We start from the raw sequence: 20,895 nt of genomic DNA, 5'->3' as shown, positions 1-20,895 counted from the left end.
AGTTGCATACAGTCCATCAGTTGCATCTGCCATTCTTCCAGTGTGGGTAGATCTTGAGTTTTCCAGTTCTTAGCGAGTAGTATCCTTGCTGCTGTTGTTGCATACATGAAAAATGTTCTATCTTTCTTTAACACCTTCTGGTCGACAATGCCCAGAAGAAAGGCCTCTGGTTTCTTAGTAAAGGTATACTTAAATACCTTTTTCAGCTCGTTATATATCATTTCCCAGAAGGCCTTCACTTTGGGGCAAGTCCACCAGAGGTGGAAGAATGTTCCTTCATTTTCTTTACATTTCCAGCATTTATTATCAGACGAATGGTATATTTTGGTAAGTTTAACTGGGGTCATGTACCATCTGTATATCATTTTCATTACATTTTCTTTCAAAGCATTACATGCAGTAAAATTCAACCCAGTGGTCCACAACTTTTCCCAGTCCTCAAACATAATGTTATGCCCAATGTCCTGTGCCCATTTTATCATAGCCGACTTAACCATTTCGTCTTGTGTATTCCATTTCAACAGCAAATTATACATTCTTGAAAGTACCTTAGTCTTAGGTTCTAACAGTTCTGTTTCCAACTTCGATTTCTCCACCTGGAATCCTAACTTTTTGTCACTTTTAAAAATTTCCTTAATCTGAGCGTAGTGTAACCAGTCTCGCACTTTATCCTTCATTTTCTCCATACTCTGCAATTTCCAATTATCTCCATCTTTTTCTAACAGTTCCCAATATTTTGGCCAGTAGGCTTCCATATTGGGTCTTTTCCAGGCCTTAGCTTCCAAAGGTGAAAGCCACCTTGGAGTTTTATTTTCCAATAAGTCTTTGTATTTTGTCCAGACATTAAACACTGCTTTTCTGACAATATGGTTCTTAAAGGCCTTGTTAATCTTAGCTTTGTCATATCACAAATATGCATGCCAACCAAAAGCATTGTTATAACCTTCCAGATCTAACACATCAGTGTCTTCGAGAAGTAGCCAATCTTTTAGCCAGCAGAAAGCTGCGGCTTCATAGTACAGCCTTAAGTCTGGCAGGGCAAAGCCCCCTCTTTCCTTTGCATCTGTTAATATCTTAAACTTGATTCTGGGCTTTTTGCCCTGCCAGACAAATTTGGAAATATCTCTCTGCCACCTCCGGAAACACTCCGTTTTGTCCACAATTTGCAATGTTTGGAACAAGAACAACATCTTTGGCAGCACATTCATCTTAATGGCAGCAATTCGGCCTAACAAAGAAAGCTTCAGTTTTGCCCAACTTTCCAAGTCTCTCTTAATTTCAGACCAACATTTTTCATAATTATCCTTAAATAGACTCAGATTTTTGGCTGTTATATTAACCCCTAGGTACTTTACCTTTTTCACCAATGATAATTCTGTTTCTCTCTGAAACCGTTCTGACTCTGTATCTGTCATATTTTTCCCTAACTCCTTCGTTTTTTGTTTATTTAGCTTAAATCCTGCGACCTGTCCAAAATCATGTATCAATTGTAAAACTCTTTTCGTACTAGATTCTGGCTCCTGCAATGTCAAAACTAGGTCATCTGCAAAAGCTTTAAGTTTATATTGTTTCGCTCCGACCTCAATCCCCTGCACCAGCCGGTCACCTCTAATCAAGTTCAGGAGCACCTCCAGAACTGAAATAAATAACAGAGGGGAAATCGGGCAGCCTTGTCGTGTTCCTTTTTCAATTTTAAATTCTTCCGTTACCACATTGTTAACTATCAATTTGGCTTTTTGTTCTGAATATATTGCGTCAATCCCATTTTGAAAACCCCGCCCCGCTCCCATTTCTTTTAAGTTTCCCTTCATAAATTTCCAAGAGATGTTGTCAAAGGCCTTCTCCGCGTCTATAAAGATCAAAACTGCTTTAGTGTTTATATTTGTTTGCAAAAGTTCCAAGATGTCAATAATGTTCCTTGTGTTTGCAAACATGTGTCTACCTGGGAGAAAGCCAGCCTGGTCCTTGTGAATTACTTCATTCAAAACTCTTTTAAGTCTGCCTGCTAAAACATCAGCAAATATTTTGTAATCCACATTTAAAAGGGAGATGGGGCGGTAGTTCTTCAGTTGTGTCTTTTCAGTTTCTGATTTTGGTATCAACGTGATAAAAGCTTCCTTCCACGATTCCGGCGCCTTCTTTCCCTCCAAAATTTCATTGCTGACCTCCATCAAAGGTTGAATCAAATAGTCACTCATTGTCTTGTAATACTTGGAGGTCAGACCATCTGGTCCTGGAGATTTGCCCAGCTTCATGTTCTGAATGGCATGTTCAATTTCTTGTCGTGTTATTTGACTATTCAGGAGTAGTCTATTTTCTTGTGTAAATTTTTTAAGACTGTTTTTTTTCAAAAATTGTTCAATCTCAACTTCATTTTGCGGCCCTTGAGTATATAGTTTCTTGAAATATTTCTGGAAAGATTTTCTGATTTCCATGGGGTTCTGAATATTTCTTCCTTCAATTTCTAGATTTGTTACTATGTTCAACTTTTGTCTCTTCTTCAACTGCCAAGCCAGCAGTTTCCCACATTTATTTGCCGATTCAAATGTTTTTTGTTTCATTAACTTAATCTTCCATTCTATTTCCTGATTTATCAATTTAGAATATTGTGCCTGGTGAAGTTTAATTTCTCTCAAAATCGGCTGCGACTTCGGATTTACTCTTAGCTTCTTTTCTAATTCTTTTATTTTTTCCAAAATCTTATCTTTCTTTTCATTTTGTTTCCTTTTCTTAATAGCATTCTGTTGTATTAAGAACCCTCTCATCACAGCTTTACTTGCGTCTCAAATTATTCTTTTTTCCACCGTTGTGTTCAGATTTATTTCAAAATAATCTTTCAATACTTTTTGGGCCTTTTTAATAATCTCCTGATCTCTAAATAAGTTGTCATTCATCTTCCATCGAAAGGAGCTGGTTGGTAACAATGTCAAATCCATTTTCAAAGCGTTATGGTCGGAGCAGGTCTTTGGGCAGATTTCCACTTTTCTGACCTTAGGTGCCAGACCTCTAGTAATCCATATTTGGTCGATTCTTGTCCAAGTCAGATGGGCTTCAGAGAAGAATGTTCCTTCCTTTCCCAAGGGGTTTCTCATTCTCCAAATGTCAATCCAGTCCATGTTGTCTGTCATTTCAAAAAAGGTCTTTGGTAGTCTGCCATCTTTAGTAACCTTTTGACTTTGCGACTTATCCATGTTAGTTGATACAATCCCGTTCATGTCTCCCATCATGATGATGTTGTCAAAGTCCAGATACTCCAGCATGCTCTCATGCAACTTCTTATAAAATTCCGATTTCCCTTCATTTGGTGCATAAATTCCTAATAACATAATTTTTTCTCCTTGATGCTGTATTTCAACTGCCAAAATTCTGCCATGTTCATCTTTGAATAATAATTTGGGTGAAAGGCTCTCCTTTGCATATATCACCACCCCTCTCTTCTTTACTCTGTCTGAAGATATAATTTCCTGGCCGAGTCTTTTATTTACCAAAACTTTTCTATGGAGCCTAGTCACATGTGTTTCTTGCAAGCAAATAATGTCCAATTGTTCCTTTTTTAATATATGAAAGATTTTCTTCCTTTTTTCGGGAATGTTGCAGCCATTTATGTTCCAGCTCAGAAGTTGCAGAGACATCCTGTAGAAATCTGGTTATTTTTCAGGGGGTGGTACTTTGTCCTCCAAGGGTGCCGGTTCCCTTGGTGCTCCAGGCTCCGACAGTGATCCAAGTCCTTTATGAAGGTCTTCTCCGTACTGGTTCAGAAATTTGTCTCTGTCTTCCAATGTTCTGATTTTGATCTTCCTCCCTCTAAAAGTAAACGATAATCCTTGAGGAAATTCCCACCTAAAGATAATTGAGTTGCTCCTCAATAGTTTTGCTAGTTCCAAATATTCTGATCTCAAATCCAAAAGCTGTCTAAGAATATCCTTATAAAATTCGATTCTTTTGTCCAGAATGTCCAGTGGATTTTTGTAGTGTAGGCCCAAAATTCTATCCCTTTCCTCCTTTGATCTCACTGTAATCAGGCAATCTCTGGGCTTGTCTTTTCTTATCAATCTTCCCAGCCTGAAGGCTGATGTAATTTTAAAGTCTTTTTCTTCAAGTTTCCACTGCACGGAAAATATTTTAGACAGGAACTCAGCCAGTTTATCTTCTTCTACTTCGGGTACAGATCTTATCCTTAAATTGGTCTCCCTATTTTTCAATTCAATCATCGAAAGATAGGTCTGGTGTTCACCTACTTGTTTGTTGAGTGGTCTTACCTCTTTTTCTAACTGTCCAAGTCTTTGGCTAGTGTCTTCAACCAATTTCCTGTTTTCCCCTGAAGCCTCCTCCAGTTTTGCAATCGATTGGGTGTTCTGTGCCACTTGCCCAGTTATTCTATTTAGGCATTCTGTGTTCTGATCTATTTTCGCAGTTTGCTCATCAGCCTTTTTGTCCAAAGATTCCACTCTCTTGTCCAAAGATTCCAATTTTTCATAGATTTTTTCTAAAATGGAAGAAGCTGATCCTGAGGCCATATCCTCCAGTTGTAAATCCTCTGTCTCTCCTCCCCCTGCCTGTGGCAAGGAGGCAGCTTCTTCCTCAGAGTGCGAAAGAGGCACAGACGATCTACGTTGCTGTAGAGTTGAGGCTAGAGTTGTTTGTCTCGTTCTTGGTCTTTGTTCTTTTTCCTTGGTCTCCTTTTTCTTTGCGCCACTCATTCCAAACTTATCTAGTAGTCAAGGTCAAGCTGAGTTGTTCCCATGAGAAAGGGACGGCCCAGGTGCAGCACTCAGCCAGCAGGCCAAGAAATAGAAAGTAAAACAATATCACTGTTGTTAAGTCCAAAAACCTCTAGGGGGAGCCTAAAATGTCTTTCAGGAAGGATTACCCCAAAATAAAAGTTAAAGTCCCAAAAACCTTCAAATGTTAAGTTTTTAGCAGAGTTGGTGTTATAAAAACACAATGTCTCAGAACAGTGCTTGCTGGTACTTCAATTGATGTTATAAAGTAACTAAGTCCAAACCTCTCAAATTTTCCCAGTTTATGTATCAAAATGCTTGGGTCTGCAAACTGATTGCTACTGTTGCCAGGCAGTTCCAGCCCTGGTTTCCTTCTTTAAATTGTAACTTCAGCAGAAGAAAGTTTCAAAGTCCATGCTAACACATAAATCCAATGCTTAAACTCCTTTTCTGTCTTTAAATACAGTTCGGTAAATGCTCAGATCCAGTCAGTAAAAAATTTACTTACAGCCTCCACTCCTCCAGCTCTTTGCGTTCAAGTTCAATGGCAGCGGAAGACGGACTTCCTTTTTCTTTTCGTCCTCCGCTTTCCGCCAAATTCAGTTACTTTGGTCTCAAATTGGTCTCCAATTGATTAGAAGTCTCTGTTACTCACGGGTTGCTGTGTTTTAGATGCCAAATGCAGGAAGAAAGGTCGGCGCTCACCGGCAACGGCTTCGCGGCTTCTCTCCGCCGATTGTGGAACGACCCTCAGCGCCGCTGCCTCCTCCGCGATCCAGAGCCCCTTACGGGGTCCCTTCAGCGTTTCGGGGGCAGCTTCTGGCGCCCGCCGGGTCCCAAGGCTGCAGGCTTCTGCCGCCTGCAGTTTTCCGGTGTGGGTCTCCGCTTCGCCGTAGCGGACGACCCGTTCTCGGACGGAGCTCCCTTCCCGGTTAGGAAAGGGCAGCCATTACCCTTCGCGCCGCCTCCGGAAGTCCTCCAGTCCTAGACATCTTGCCTGATCCCTGAGCTCCTGAATTGTGACTCTTGAGTCCACTGCCTAACCTGTCCACTGTTACCCTCTGAATAAAGATCCCTTTTTTACTTCGACATAAGAACCTCTGCCTACATGGGTGTGAGTCACCAAGGGCCTTGGTGGAGATCACATGACAGTGGTAGATGGGGCCAGAGACAAAAATGGGTGAAGTTATTAATGTAATGTTTTACCTTTGCAAAATTTCTACACACACTCGTACAGCTCCCTCTCTCATCCATTCAGACAAGCAAGAGTCACCAGAGTTCGAGGATGTATTTCGGCCAAGGATTTGAAGCGGGGACAGTGAGGAGGGGTGAGGCCTGTGAAGAACTCTGGGTTCCCCATGTCCACTTTAGCAGAAGACAATCCAATAACATGACAAAGGGTTTCCCAAAACCTAGTGCTGGGCCTTATTATTATTATTATTATTCAATTATGGCTCCTAGGATTCTAAAAGCAATCTGTTGTTCAAATGTCACTGGAGCAACTTCAGGGAAGCCACATCTGTGCCACATTGCGAATTTGCCACACTGAATGTAAACCATAGAGGAGTCAGTGAGGATGATTCAAGCAAGCTGGCCAAGCCCAGCCCATAAGTGACAGCAACTATGCCATCATATCCCATGCCCCTAACCCAAAAAACGGTTTCCTAGTTCCCACATATTTCCTAGTTGAAATGTGGAATGAGGGGCAAAGCCAATCTGTAATCAAACAAGCCAGGTTGTATATGGGAAGGAAAAACTGGTCCATTCTAATGAACCAATATCTGTGGGCCCAGAATGAAACTAACTATACATGTTCATTAAAAACTATAGATATTTTTAATATTTGATGTTTTGCTGTGCTGCCGGAAGTCACCCAGAGTAGCTGAGGCAACCCAGTCAAATGGGTGACATATATTATTATTATTATTATTATTATTATTATTATTATTATTATTACTTCACTGGATCCAAATAATGCCAAGCAGGGTTCTTTGTCCTGGTCCTTCTTCCAGGGACTTTCAGACTTTGGCTGTGATCATGCACCTGCTTAACTAGGAGTAAGTCCCACTGAATTCAGTAGCTCTTGCTTCTGCATAGATATGCATAGGATTACACTATTTAACCCAGGGACATGGTCCTTCAGATATTGATGGATTACAACTCCCATCATCTTTGATCATTGGCCATGCTGGCTGGGGCTGATGGGTGTTTGAGGGTCACGGGTTTCCCATCCCTTTAATAATTTTTATTTAAACCTCACCCATCTGTCTGGGTTGTCCCAGCCACTCTGGGCAGCTTCCAACACACAGAAAAACATGATAAAACATTAAAAATGTCCCAATACAAGGCTGCCTCTAATAGCTAAAAATCTGTTTTCTGGATTTTATTTTATTTTTATCTTCTAACTTTAAAATCCAAATACCTTGGATGTATCTTAAAAACAATGTCTAAATTGATGTTGATGTTTTTTGTGTTTTTAATATTTTGTTGGGAGCCACCCAGAGTGGCTAGGGCAACCCAGTCAGATGGGCAGCATATAAATAATAACAGTATTATTATTATTATTATTATTATTATTATTATTATTAGTGAAATAAATAAAAGCCAGCGAGGTAGATAAGTAAAATGAGAACATTTCGTGCTACTGGCACATGACAAAATACAAATAATAAAAAGACTTGTTCCTTTAAAAATAAATTAATTATTGTGACAAACAATCTTTCTTTGGGCTTGAGAACAGAGAGTTTTAACTGTATGTTAGCTGTATGTCTCTGTATGTCTGTATGTCTCTGTTGAGCAAATATCCAAGTAGCGGGAGGGTTGAGAAGCATGGAAGATGAGAGAATCCTAAGGAGCCATGATTTATTGTGACATAGAATGAAAACAAGTTAGACGTCAGACTGTAAAAATGCCTCACAGGATATAATGAAATACTGACTATTTGGGAGGCAACTCTGCGTCAAATATACAACATTGTGTGACAGCACCGTAGCTTCATGAAACTGGGCTACTGATTAAGCAAGTCAAACAATTCGGGACAGATTTATTGCTGTTGTCAATGAGCTAAATTTATTGTTGTGGCACAATAGCAGCTTCCCCGGAAGCTAGAAATCAAAAGACAGAATAACCTTAAATGGTCATGCCAGTAGCACCATTTCACCCAGCATTCTTGTCTCTTGACAATAGCCAGGTCTGGGTGTTAAGGGAATACGCTACAAACAAAAAATAACATTATTAGAGTACTCAGTTGCCTCTTGCACCCCTAGGCATCAGGATAAAGCTTTCTCTTGGACTTGCTTTTGTTTGATAGAGCAGCCAGATTTATGGTGGTGTCGAATAAATGCATTTTTAAAAGATTTCTACACCAGCTTTCGGTCAAAATGAAAATGGCTCCTAACAAGAAAAGAACTTTTTGTCAAGAGGAATGTGGGTGCAACGTCTGTTTCTTTCTTCAACATTTAATAATGTTGGATTTTTAAATCATTTTTTTGCATTTGGTTTTCATTTGTAATATGTTACAGGGAAATTGGATGAGATAGGCTGAGAGACTGTCCTATCCGCCCCACCCTCCTGAGCCTTGCCTCACCACGAGGCAAGGATAAGGGGTCTTTGCTGCACATTACCAAAACCTCATTCATTTAGGTTCAAAACTCCATTTACAAAGCGCCTGCCTAATCAGAAACTCCAGAACCTTGACGGCAGTCCTTAATGGCAAGAAAATGAACAGCAATATATCTGCAAAAGCGTTGCATCTGCAAGGGAAGCTCAGCCCAGTTTGAAGGAGTCTGGAGTCCCAGCTGAGCCCCAGGTCTCCAACAGAGGAAAGCAGGGAGTGTGTCAATACCAAATGTACCTGATAAATCTATCTACGTACTGGCTCAATGGGAAAATTTTAGAAATTCATTAAGAAATCACTCAGTTCCAATGGCATTTAGGGCTCAGGGAAGTGAGGTATAAAGGGAGGGGTGAGTGAGCCCACCATAATCCCTGAGATGTACAGTCATGTCCCAGAGGCTCCCCAAGGAGTCGTAACAGGTGATAGATATCCTGCAGCAGGATTTACGTATAAGCTAAACAAGCTATACCCCAAAAAATAAAGGGGAAAAAACTGGATGTACATTTCCAAGATATAAGATAAAAAGCAAATAAAATAAAACCTACATACAGAAAGAGTGTTTTGTGTTGTCTAGGCTCCTATGATGTAAATAATGGGCCCCGCCTGCTAGCCTGCTCCCTAAAATATCATTGGTTTGCTCATATCTATGTTTAGGGTGCCTACATTCTACATGGACTAATTACGTGGCAACATGTGCAAAGGCTTTAGATACCTATTAGTTCCATGAATTACCATATAGCATATATTCAACACACACAAAAAACAGTGAGAATTTGTTGTTGACAAAGGACAGCTGTACATATAAAGGGCCCCATTACCTTCAGTAGCTTAGGGCCTCATCAAACCTAAATCTGGCCCTGATCCTGCCCCAAGAGTGTCAGACAGATTACCATCTCAATCACAATGCATACCCATCCCATAGTGGGATGAAGACCGGAAAAGACATAGGGGTGCATTTGACTTGACTCAGGGACCAAGCAACTGTAAATACTTTCCTTTGTACTGTGATGGCGTAAATGTGAAAGACTGTGTTTCAGGGGTAGGCAACCTAAGGCCCATGGGCCAGAAGGTGGCCCACAGGGTTCGTTTAACTGGCCCATGAGCCGCTCCCGAACCAAACCACCCGTTCAGTGAATCCCCGCCCGCTGCGCTAAAGATTAAGATTAAGATAAATTTATCAGCGCAGTGCAGCGTGGGGACTCGCTTCCATGGCGCCGGAAATCGCGTCTGTGCAGACGCCAGAAATCGCGGGCGCGCGTGTGAGCAGGCGCACACAATCCGGCGCACGAAGGGATCTTTGCTGGAGTGAACCGGCCAGGTAAACCTTGCTGACCCCTGCTGTATTTGATTGACAGGGGTATGCCTGGATCTCAGGTTCTACCTGAGACCACACCTGTTCTGTGACATATCTATGATATCTTGATGATGCTTTTGGAAACGCATTATGGGAAGGTTTGGGGAACTTTTAAAAACCTGATGTAACGATTGATCGGGGCTTCTGGATGCTTCGTCTTTGTAGTAGTGGAAAGTCTTGTTGCAACAATAAGGATCAGACCTACAGGCCGCTGTTTTTCCTGTTAGCACCGGGCTGAAGTCTCTTGCCTGTGACCCCTGACCTGAACCTATGGGAGTCAAGGTTAGGCAATTGTGGGGTGCTCCAAGGACTATCTTTCACAAATATTTTCTTTTATAATGTTCAAGAAAATAATATCTTGTATTTCTGTAAAGTCTGCTGCCTTAAATGTCAGCCCTTAGAGTATTTGTATCTGTTTGATATTTTGTCATGATCTGTTTGTTTACGTAAGATTCCGTTTGCAGCAGGAAGCTTAAAATAAATTGAATAAATGATGATACTAAAACTGTTCATATTATTTTTAAAAAAGCAATATTAAGTCTCTATTTGCAACATCCAAGGGTTTTTACTTTTTGTGTTGCGTCCTTCTGAACTGCTTGGAGACTATTGTAGATAGCAATGTAAACTGTTTAAGTAAACAAACAAACAAATGTCTCCAGGCCTTCAGATCCCATATAGGCTATTGTAACAGGTTATTTATTCATTTATTTATAATTGAACTTAAACCCCACCTTTCCTCTACAAGGAGCCCAGGGTGGCAAACAAATGCACAATGTAAACACAAAGAAAGCAAAAACAATCTGTATCGTATCCTTCTAAACTGCTTTGAGACTATTGTAGCTAAGAGGTATATAAATTGCTTAAGTAAGTAAGTAAATAAATAAATAAATAAATGCCCCCAGGCCTTAGAATTCCATATTATGACAGATTTATTATTATTATTATTACTATTATTATTAATACCACACCCTTCCTCCCCAAGGAGCACAGTGCAGCAAACAGATGCACAATTTAAAAACAAAGACTTCAAAAGCATTCTAAAACAGTTAAAATATTCTAAAACTAATTGCAATTCAAAATATATAAAAGTAGCTACTATTAAAAACATTTTTAAAGCAGTTACAGTGGTACCTCGGGTTACAGACGCTTCAGGTTACAGACTCCGCTAACCCAGAAATAGTACCTCAGGTTAAGAATTTTACCTCACGATGATAACAGAAATCGTGAGGCGTTGGTGTGGTGGCAGCAGGAGGCCCCATTAGCTAAAGTGGTACCTCAGGTTAAGAACAGTTTCAGGTTCAAAATGGACCTCCAGAATGAATTAAGTTTTAACTCAAGATACCACTGCACTGTGCAGTTAAAAACATTATCCCATCTAATTTTTGAGGTGGTAAATATGTCCTCTCTTTTCCACTCACTTCACTTACTTTGTCCTTATTGAAACAACTTTTCTTTACACTCAGACCTACCCCTCCCCAATAGGAAACTGTGCCAGTGAAACACAAATATAACAGCAACTGAAAGAATGCAAGAACTGAAAGTAGAAGCGGGAGTTTTTACATGTCAGTGTCATTTTGTTTCATTTCTTTGATATTCTACATACAAAATAATTTCTGAAAGAAACCCCCTAACATTAATCCGGCCATTTCAAACATTTTGTTATTCTGTTCACTAAGACTGCACTCTTAAAAAAACACTATGTTGAGTAGTGGGTTGGGGGGTGTAAAATATACAACAGTCACGTGTGAAAACAAATGACATGATCTAACACAGTTACAAAATCAAGAAGGGTCAGAATCATAGCTGTCAACGTTTCCCTTTTTTTAAGGGAAATTCTCTTATTCCGAATAGGATTCCTCGCAAGAAAAGGGAAAAGTTGACAGCTATGGTGAGAATACCAGGGAGAACGCTGCAAACCAAATTAAGCTAGATAATCAAATGAAGAAAGTATGTAGCATATCTGTCATTCAAACAAAATAGAGAAATATACAAGGATATACAAGATCTGTCAATCAAATGGGATCTAAACACAGGTTGGAAGGTGCTTACATCCTTCATATCCAAGCTAGGGGCCAAATTTTGAGACAAAGGAAATCCATGCCCAGCCTTCCCCCATGATGCTTACTTTCCCCCAAGATATTTGTTCCATTAGGGGAGCTTACGTGGATATATAGTGTTTCCAAATAGCTGCAGGGGAAAGTGTTAAATCCACTTCCTCCAGTGTTTCGTCCTGACCATCTCTCAAACAAAAACACACGTCTTATCAAATTGCCAATTTTTAAAGAGATTGGGGCAAGTTTCTCCATCACCTTGTTTAGTATAGAAGCCCAGGAAGCCAGCCACCAAATAATAAAATATAATTGGCATTTAAGATGCCAATAATGACAATAGGGTGGAAATGTGTTCCAGGAGACCAAATAGGTTTCTGGATTAAGATGATGGGCAACTTCAGTTGGACAGTAATCTGTTTAAATTTAAGCATTTCTGTGGATTGGGCCCTAGGCATCTTTAAATCTAAACTATCAAAAGCAACGCAGCTCTAATTTCTAGACTTCTGGTTTCTGTAGCACAAAAGAATATTGAAACATCTTACCTTATTCCAAGTATTTTCTTCTGTTCACAAGAGATTAGTAATAAATCCTAGCAGAGTAGCAGTCTCAAGTCTCAAGTAGCACCTTATCTGTCGCCCTAACTGGCAGTAAAGCTCCGACAGTTTCTCTCATCTAAACATTTATGTGTACGTACATCCTCCTTATGCAAATCTAACAGGTAATCTCCACCTACCAAGCAAAAGTTCAAGGAAGGTAAATGTTAACGGAATGGGTTTGCTGAAAGTGTTGCAACAGTAGGCATTTTCGACGTCAATCACATGACTTACCTGGAAGGACCTGGCAGCTTGACAGAAAATGACACAGCTGTTGCCCAAAAGAAAGAGCACTTCCTTCTCTGTTTATGGCTTGTTTTTCTCTCCAAACCTTAAAGTGTAAACAGGTGACTCTGTGGACAGAAACGCCTCCTGCCACAACATGATGGCTGGGCTTATTTAACTTGGGACCAGTACACAAAAAACTAGAGTTTAGTTTTCATGCGAAGAAGTCAGCTAGGTTGTGACAGTTGCTACGTATCTGCACATCAGCTGAGGCCAAGACCCTGCACATAAAAATATGAACATGGTATACAGAAATATACAACTTCCAACCATGGAGGCAAAGTCTCCATCATGGCTAGGCATTGATAGGACCATCCTCCATGAATCTGCCCAGTTCTCCTTTGAAGCCATCCTGCACTGTGTAAAGAAATTGTTATTACTTTATCTATCCTGAATCTTCCAACATACAACCACATTGGATGTTCGCGAGTTGTGGGGGGGGGGGACCTTTTTTTCTATCCACTCTCTCCACACCATGTAGAATTTTATAAACTTGTATCACCTCCTGGTTGCTTTTTCTCTAAACTAAAAAGCCCCAAATGCTTTTCTAGTAGGGGATTGCTGCATTCTCATTCCGCAGTTTAATCAGTGCAATAAAAGGCATTGCCTTGTTTGCTGCTGCTCTTTACTTCTGTGAGGGCAATATGGCTACCAATTACTTTGATCTATCTATTTAGATCACACAGAAATATGCCTTTGTAAGGCTTCTAATCTATGCTAGATCTGCTATTGGCTGGAACATTTCCTCCTTTCATTATTATTTTTTAATGAAATCTCCATAGGCCAGATGTAAACGACCGCAGGTCTCCTGAACCTTCAGTAGCTGTATAGAAGAAGGAATTGCAGCATATGTAATTTGCCATGCAAATGACACCTCCTGAAATTCTTTCTTCTACACTACTATTTAGGGTGCAAGAGACCCTTTCTCTGTTCCATATGGCCATCCTTAATCTTCACCAGCCTACTTTCTGATGGAAATGCCCAAAATTCACTTTTCATTTGTTTGCATTTAGGGTATTTGGAGTTGACAACCCTGATTACCAAATAAAGTTCTGCTTTAATCCTCTTTTAATTCTTCTTAGACATTTTGTTTAATATGCATTACTTTTTTTTGGGGGGGGGGAGTTTACACTACTCTGTGTGGAGAGAGAAATCTTGCAGCGGGTAAGAATAAGTTGCAACTGGAAAACTGAGGTTCCAGCATTTCCAAAAATCGTTGGTCAAGTAAAACAAATAGCTTCTCTTGCTGAATTCATTTGGTTAAATTTAATTGGTTTCATTGCACTGACTAGAGCCCATAGAAAACTACACGGGTCCTACAACTGGCTTCAGGTGCCCTATCCTTCCTCAAGCTATGGGTCATAGAATCACAGAGTTGGAAGGGATCCCGAGTATAATCTAGTCCAACCCCATGCAATTCAGGAATATGCAGCTGTCCCATACAGGAATTGAACCTGCAACCTTGGCATTATCAGCACCACACTCTAACCAACTGATTTACAGCCCCCATCAAGCATGACCCAATGGTCAGGGTGATAAGAACTGTAGTCCAGCAATATCTGAGGACCCAAAGTTGGGAAAGGCTGCTCTAGCTCCCATTAAGAGCAATCAGACTGGTATCCAGCACTGAGGGCCTTCTGGCGGTTCCCTCATTGCGAGAGGTGAGGCTACAGGGAACCAGACAGAGGGCCTTCTCGGTAGTGGCGCCCATCCTGTGGAACGCCCTCGCATCAGATGTCAAAGAGATAAACAACTACCTGACATTCAGAAGACATCTTAAGGCAGCCCAGTTCAGGGAAGTTTTTAATATGTAACGCTGTACTGTTTTTAACACTTGATTGGGAGCCACCCAGAGTGGCTGGGGAAACTCAGTCAGATGGGCGGGGTATAAATAATAAATTATTATTCTTACTATTCTTACTATTATTATTATATGAGAGCCAGTGTGGTGTAGTGGTTAAGAGTGGTAGTCTCGTAATCTGGTGAACCGGGTTCGCGTCTCCGCTCCTCCACATGCAGCTGCTGAGTGACCTTGGGCCAGTCACACTTCTCTGAAGTCTCTCAGCCCCACTCACCTCACAGAGTGTTTGTTGTGGGGGAGGAAGGGAAAGGAGAATGTTAGCAGCTTTGAGACTCCTTAAAGGGAGTGAAAGGCGGGATATCAAATCCAAACTCTTCTTATTATTATTATTATTATTATGTGTACCAGGGAGAGGGTTCTTTCAGAGATGGGCCCAATGTACCACCCCAAGAACTTTGCATAGTTCTCTCACTTGCCTTATTCTGCCAGGCTTTTTGTTGATTTAATTACTTTTCCCATCCCCGATATACAGTTTTATTGGATGCTGTATTTTAAAAAATCATTGCTACATTGCTTTAAACTTTTATATGTATTGTAAGCTGCCTTGTGAAAGCTTGCCCAAAAATGATATGTAGAAATACAGTAGTAGTAGGAATAATATTTATTTTTTTTGCTATGTGTCCTCTTTTTCCAGCACACACCATCTTTTTCAGGGTTAGAATTTGAGACAATTTGCATTTATTTGCTTTGAATAGAGTCACAGCGTTCTTTTTATCTGCTCTTCAAAACACGGCAACCCTATTAACATGCCAATTTTGTAGACATTAAACCAAATTTACTATTACAAACACGAGAAAATATTGTGTGCGCTATGCAAAAATCACAATGTGGGGAAAACCATGAAGCCAGCCAATGCCTCTACACGGCTCCATCCTTGTTTCAGACATTATGATATATCAATATATTGCGATGATTAGCTGGTGATATATCACGAAGTTGAAAACACAGTGCTAGTAAACACCAGCGCCTTGCTTAAGGCCCTGAAGTGAACATCTAGTCAATGAAATTCTTTTAAAATTGCTGCAAAAATGAGTGAACTTTGTTGCACTTGTCAGAATTCTGGAAGCCAAGCTCTGTACTAATTGAAGTTTGAAAAAAGGGTATTGATTTTCCCGCTTACCTCCATTAATTCAAAGAGCAGTCCAGGCTCAATCACAAGTACCACCTGATATTCCAAAGCATTTTTGCCAGGGATCGAACCCAGGAAAACATCTCTCACTGCACATGCTCCCTTCACTGCTACATTGCTTTAAACTTTTTTATATGTATTGTAAGCTGCCTTGTGAAAGCTTGCCCAAAAATGATATGTAGAAATACAGTAGTAGTAGGAATAATATATATATTTTTTTTTTGCTATGTGTCCTCTTTTTCCAGCACACGCCATCTTTTTAAGGGGTAGAATTTGAGACAATTTTCATTTATTTGCTTTGAATAGAGTCACAGTGTTCTTTTTGTCTGCTCTTCAAAACACGGCAACCCTATTAACATGCCAAGTTTGTAGACATTAAACCAAATTTACTATTACAAACATGAGAAAATATTTTTATAAAATTTATCTATTTCCTCTTAGGTGACTCATTTTGAGGCACTGGTAAAGGTAGCGAGTCTCTTTCTTCAAGCAGATAATGAGTAAGCAGTTAGTCACTCTCAGGTTTGGAGGGAATACACTTCTGCATAAACCTCACTGTCTGTGTTAGGAGACATTGCGGTTTATGAGGAGATACGCTGATGATGTCCAGCTCTATTTCTCCATAATATCTGAGTCAGGTGAGGCTGAGCATGGTCAGGAATGACATCTGGATGGAGTTGTGGAACGGATAAGACCTAGTAAGCTGAGCTTGAACCCTGGGGAGATGGAGGCGCCCTGGGTGGGTTCCTCCAGTGTCCAGGAGGTTGATCCTCTGCTTGTCCTAGATGAAGCTGATCTCCCTCTGAAACAACAGGTGTATGGTTTTGGGGTCCACTTTGTCACTTGAGGCTCAGGTAGTCTCAGTGGCTAGGGGTGCCTTTTACCAGCTATGGCTAGTGCAACAAAGACAGGGATAGCCTAGCTGCACTGAGTCATACAGTGGTGACCTCAAGACTTGGTTATTGCAACGCACTCTATGAAGGTTATCCTTGCACCTGGTTCAGTCCAGCTCCTGTAAAAGGCTGCATTTAGAGCATTGATTGGTACGTAACCACCCCCCACATAACTCTGGTGCTCAAAAGTTGGCACTGGTTGCCCATGTTCAATCTTCTTGTATTAATTTATTAGACCTAAGCAACATTCTTAAGGAAATCAGCCCTGGGTGCTCACTGGAACGACAGATCCTGAAGCTGAGGTTCCAATACTTTGGCCACCCCATGAGAAGAGAAGACTCCCTGGAAAAGACCCTGGAAAGATGGAGGGCACAAGGAGAAGGGGACGACAGAGGACGAAATGGTTGGTCAGTGTTCTCAAAGATACCAACATGAGTTTGACCAAACTGCGGGAGGCAGTGGAAGACAGGAGTGCCTGGTGTGCTCTGGTCCATGGGGTCACAAAGAGTCGGACACGACTAAACAACAACAACAAGCAACATGGGTCCAGGATATCTTAAGGACCACCCGATCTCTTATATTCCTGCCAAATTACTGAGATTTGTGGGGGACTTTCTGTTGGTAGCAATGTTCGAAACTCCCATTGTTCTAGGTGCCTTATGCGACAGGGAATTTCATTAGCATGAGCAGTTTCTGAGCTCTGGGTGCAGTACTGTGCCTAAGATTTCAGATTAAAACTGCAGAGTGGAAGGAAAGGAGGACCTTTTTCTGTCTCCCTGCTTCCAGCTACTCTTTGAAAACTGGAGAAGAGCCCCTCTTAAGAATATTAGTGGGGTGGGCACTGTGAAAATGAACGTAATATTTTAGCTGAAGTTCATTTACTTTCAGCTTTGTATTCTTGTTATTAAAAAACATGCCTAGACAATCCTTTGTTGCACCCATAACCTAGATTTAAGGTGCCATTTAGCTCCTAGATTTCATTTCTGTTTCTAACAGTAGTTGGTAGCCCCCCATGGTTCAGATACATGGCTTCTAACTAATGGAAGCTGTGTAGTCAGTGTCGTGGGCCCAAACCTGTGGAACTCCCTCCTAATTGGGATTAGACAGGCCCCTTCCTTGAACTTCAGGCTCATAGTCCAGCAGCCATTGTCAAGGTCGTGCTTGGTTTTATGATCATTTTTTATTGTTTTACTGTCCCATCCATCTTCTGTAGACTGTTTTATGTGCATGGCTAGGAAATGCAAATAATAAAGTGGTCTATAAATGCCTTCAATAAATAATAGATAGCAAAGGCTGTCTATTAATATAAGCACAGTACAGCACGAAACATGCTGAAAAACATGTACAGGTAAATAATATAGAGACAGAATGTTGTGAAAGGAGAAAAATAGCAACAATCACTCAGTTGCCACCTACTGAGGGACCTGGGTGGCTCTGGGGGTAGAGCCCAGCGCGGGTCATGGGGCAGAGTTACGCACCCAGCAGGAGGTGTGGGTGAATCCCTCCATTTTGGTTTCTCAGCGTTTCTGTTTTTTTTTTTTCATTAAGTATGGCTGTCACAAGTAGGGTTGCCATATATATGTCCAGGAGCAGTATCCAGGAAAATCCGGACATATTGTTGGCAGTGTTGTTTTTGGCAATTTTCAAAAACTTTAATTTTTTTTTGTTCATGATTTTGCCCAGAAAGCTCAACAACTTTGGGCAAAACTTTAAAAAGCGCAACAACTTTGCCCCCAAAAAAGTTCATTGCGCCTTGGTCCAAATGTATAGGACCTTTGTGTCCAGATTAGGAAAAGCAACTTTGTGAATTATGGCAACCCTATCACAAGGACATTCAGCTGCACCATAGAACTACTCCACCCTTTTCTTTCCTTGCGTGCCTCCTCATGAACCCTTAATCTGTTCCAGGATTTCCTCTAATGTTCTGGGGCATGCAGGAAGAAAAGAGAGCAAGGAAGTTCCGTTGTGCAGCGAAAAGTCCTTGTGCTAGCAGAATAATTTTTTACTAATATATATTTTTTTGTATGGAATTTGTTCTAATATACAGTTTTCCTTTTTTTTTTTTGCATATAATTTTTATTAATCCACAAATAATACAAAACAAAATGCATAAGTTTCACATCTTTTCCATTACTTATTTCTCTTTTGGACTTCCCTCAACTGTTCCGTAAATCATTCATAGTCGTAATTATAATTACACATTTCTCAAATTTGTATTGACATTATTTATCTCTTTTTTTCTTATTCCCTTTAGACAATACTTCTTACTTTTCTTACAGAGCTTCTTTAAATCCCTTAAGTGTCATCTGTCCTTCACTTAAACATTCCAGATATTCCACAAATTTTCCCCAGTTCTCGATGAACTTTTGGTCTCTTAAGTATCTAATCTTTCCTGTCAATTTGTCTAGCTCTGCGTAATCTAACAGTTTTATTCTCCAATCTTCTATGGTCGGTATTTCTTGCTGTTTCCAACTCTGGGCCAGTAACACTCTTGCGGCTGTGATTGCGTATCTAAAGAATTTGCAGTCTTCCCTTTTTATCTCATTTCCTACCATTCCCAACAGAAAGACTTCTGGTTTTTTCGTAAATGTGTATTTTAAAATCTTCTTTAACTCATTGTATATTTTCTCCCAGAAGTCTTTCACTTTCTTACAATCCCACCACAAATGGAAGAAAGTGCCCTCTTTATCCCTGCATTTCCAGCACCGATTGCATGTCTTGTACATTTTTGCCAGTTTTACCGGCGTCATGTACCATCTATAAAACATCTTCATCGTGTTTTCTTTTAGCGTCATACAAGCAGTGAATTTTAATCCCTCATTCCACAGTTTCTCCCAATCTTCGAATTGTATATTATGACCCACATCCCTGGTTTCTCTTCAGATCGTATAAATCTTTCGCCTTTTACTAATATACAGTTTTCCAAAGCAATTTTCCTTAAAGGAATATGTTTTTGAACGTTATTTTCAGTCATATATGCATTAATTTTTACACTTCCTCCCGGCATATGCATATTTTTTTATATACACTACTTGGCAGGAGAAGCGCATTGCAGAATTCAGAAAAGGTAACTTTGCTTTTAAATGTGAATTGAATTAAGTTTCTTCCCTGACCTGGAGTGAGGCCCAGCAGGGCCAACGGATAAAGTTTTGTGCGTAGAGCTGCAAAGGGTCAGACTGGCCTATGCATTTGGACCAAGGCACAATGAAAATTAGTAACAGTCTGGGGCAAACACTTTGCTCACCTTGTCCTTGCACAATCCATTCTCCCACGTATGTCACAAAAACAAAGCAAGGACTAAAACTGCATTACTCACGACAGTGATCCCAGCCACATGTACAACACACGTCAATGAAATGCAGAATGCCACTAAGAAATTATGTTTAGAAAGCATTCTGGAAACATTACAGAAAATAGTTTTAAATGCTAGAAAACAATTCAACATTTTATACAGCAGACTGTCCCCCCCAAAAATCACCAAATCCATAGCAGAGAACTCCAGATATGTGCAAAGCAGTCCCTGAACACTCTGTGGTTTCCAGCAACTGATATTACTACCTCCAGCTGAATAATAATTATTATTATATACAGTGCTATTTTTCTAGAAAAAGAGGTGGCGGAATTCACTTGTTCTCTTAGAATGGCAGTGGTGCCCACCTGAGAAGTGCCAGAACTGAGTTCCAGCAAGTTCCGGTTTAAAAAACAAGCAAACCCTGAATTTATATATTTACTTATGCCTCACCTTTTTCCCTGATAGGGACTCAAGGCAGCTTACAGATAAAAAAATAAGATAGCCAAAACATACAGGAAAACAATAATCAAAACAGTTAAAGATTGATAGGACTTTATCTATCTATAATCTATAAAAAACATAACAGATAATTGCAAGAAGAACAGCCAGGCACTAGCATTTTCATTAAAAGCAGACAGTTGCCCAAAGCCTGCCAGAAGAAAGACAACGAGGAGGGAGCCAGTCTAACTTCTCTAGGCAGGGAGTTCCAAAGTCTGGGAGCCACCACTAAAAGGCCTTCCCCGTCTCCACAGAGCATAGTCATAAGGGTAGTAACCACAGATCCCTTAACCCCCATGATTTTGCCTAATTCTCTTTTAAAGCTATCCAAGTTGGTGGCTCTGGCTGGCTTCTGTGGGAGTGAGATCCACACTTCAGCTATGCGGAGCTATCCCAGAGTTAGCATGCATTTCCTCCTGACTCATAGCCTTTGATGCCCTTTTATTCTCCATTGGTTTGAGAAATCCCCTTTTAAAGACCATCAAGACACACCTTGTGGCAGTGAGTTCCACAGGTTATGTGGTTGGTTTGTAAAGATGTCATGTCTTTTGCCTGCCTTGAACAGTTACGTATTTGGGGTGTACAGTATAATCACTAGAAGC

Source organism: Podarcis melisellensis, assembly GCF_964234715.1.
Source record: "Podarcis melisellensis genome assembly, chromosome: 3".
NCBI lineage: Eukaryota > Metazoa > Chordata > Lepidosauria > Squamata > Lacertidae > Podarcis > Podarcis melisellensis.
Note: the sequence above shows the minus strand (reverse complement) of the source record.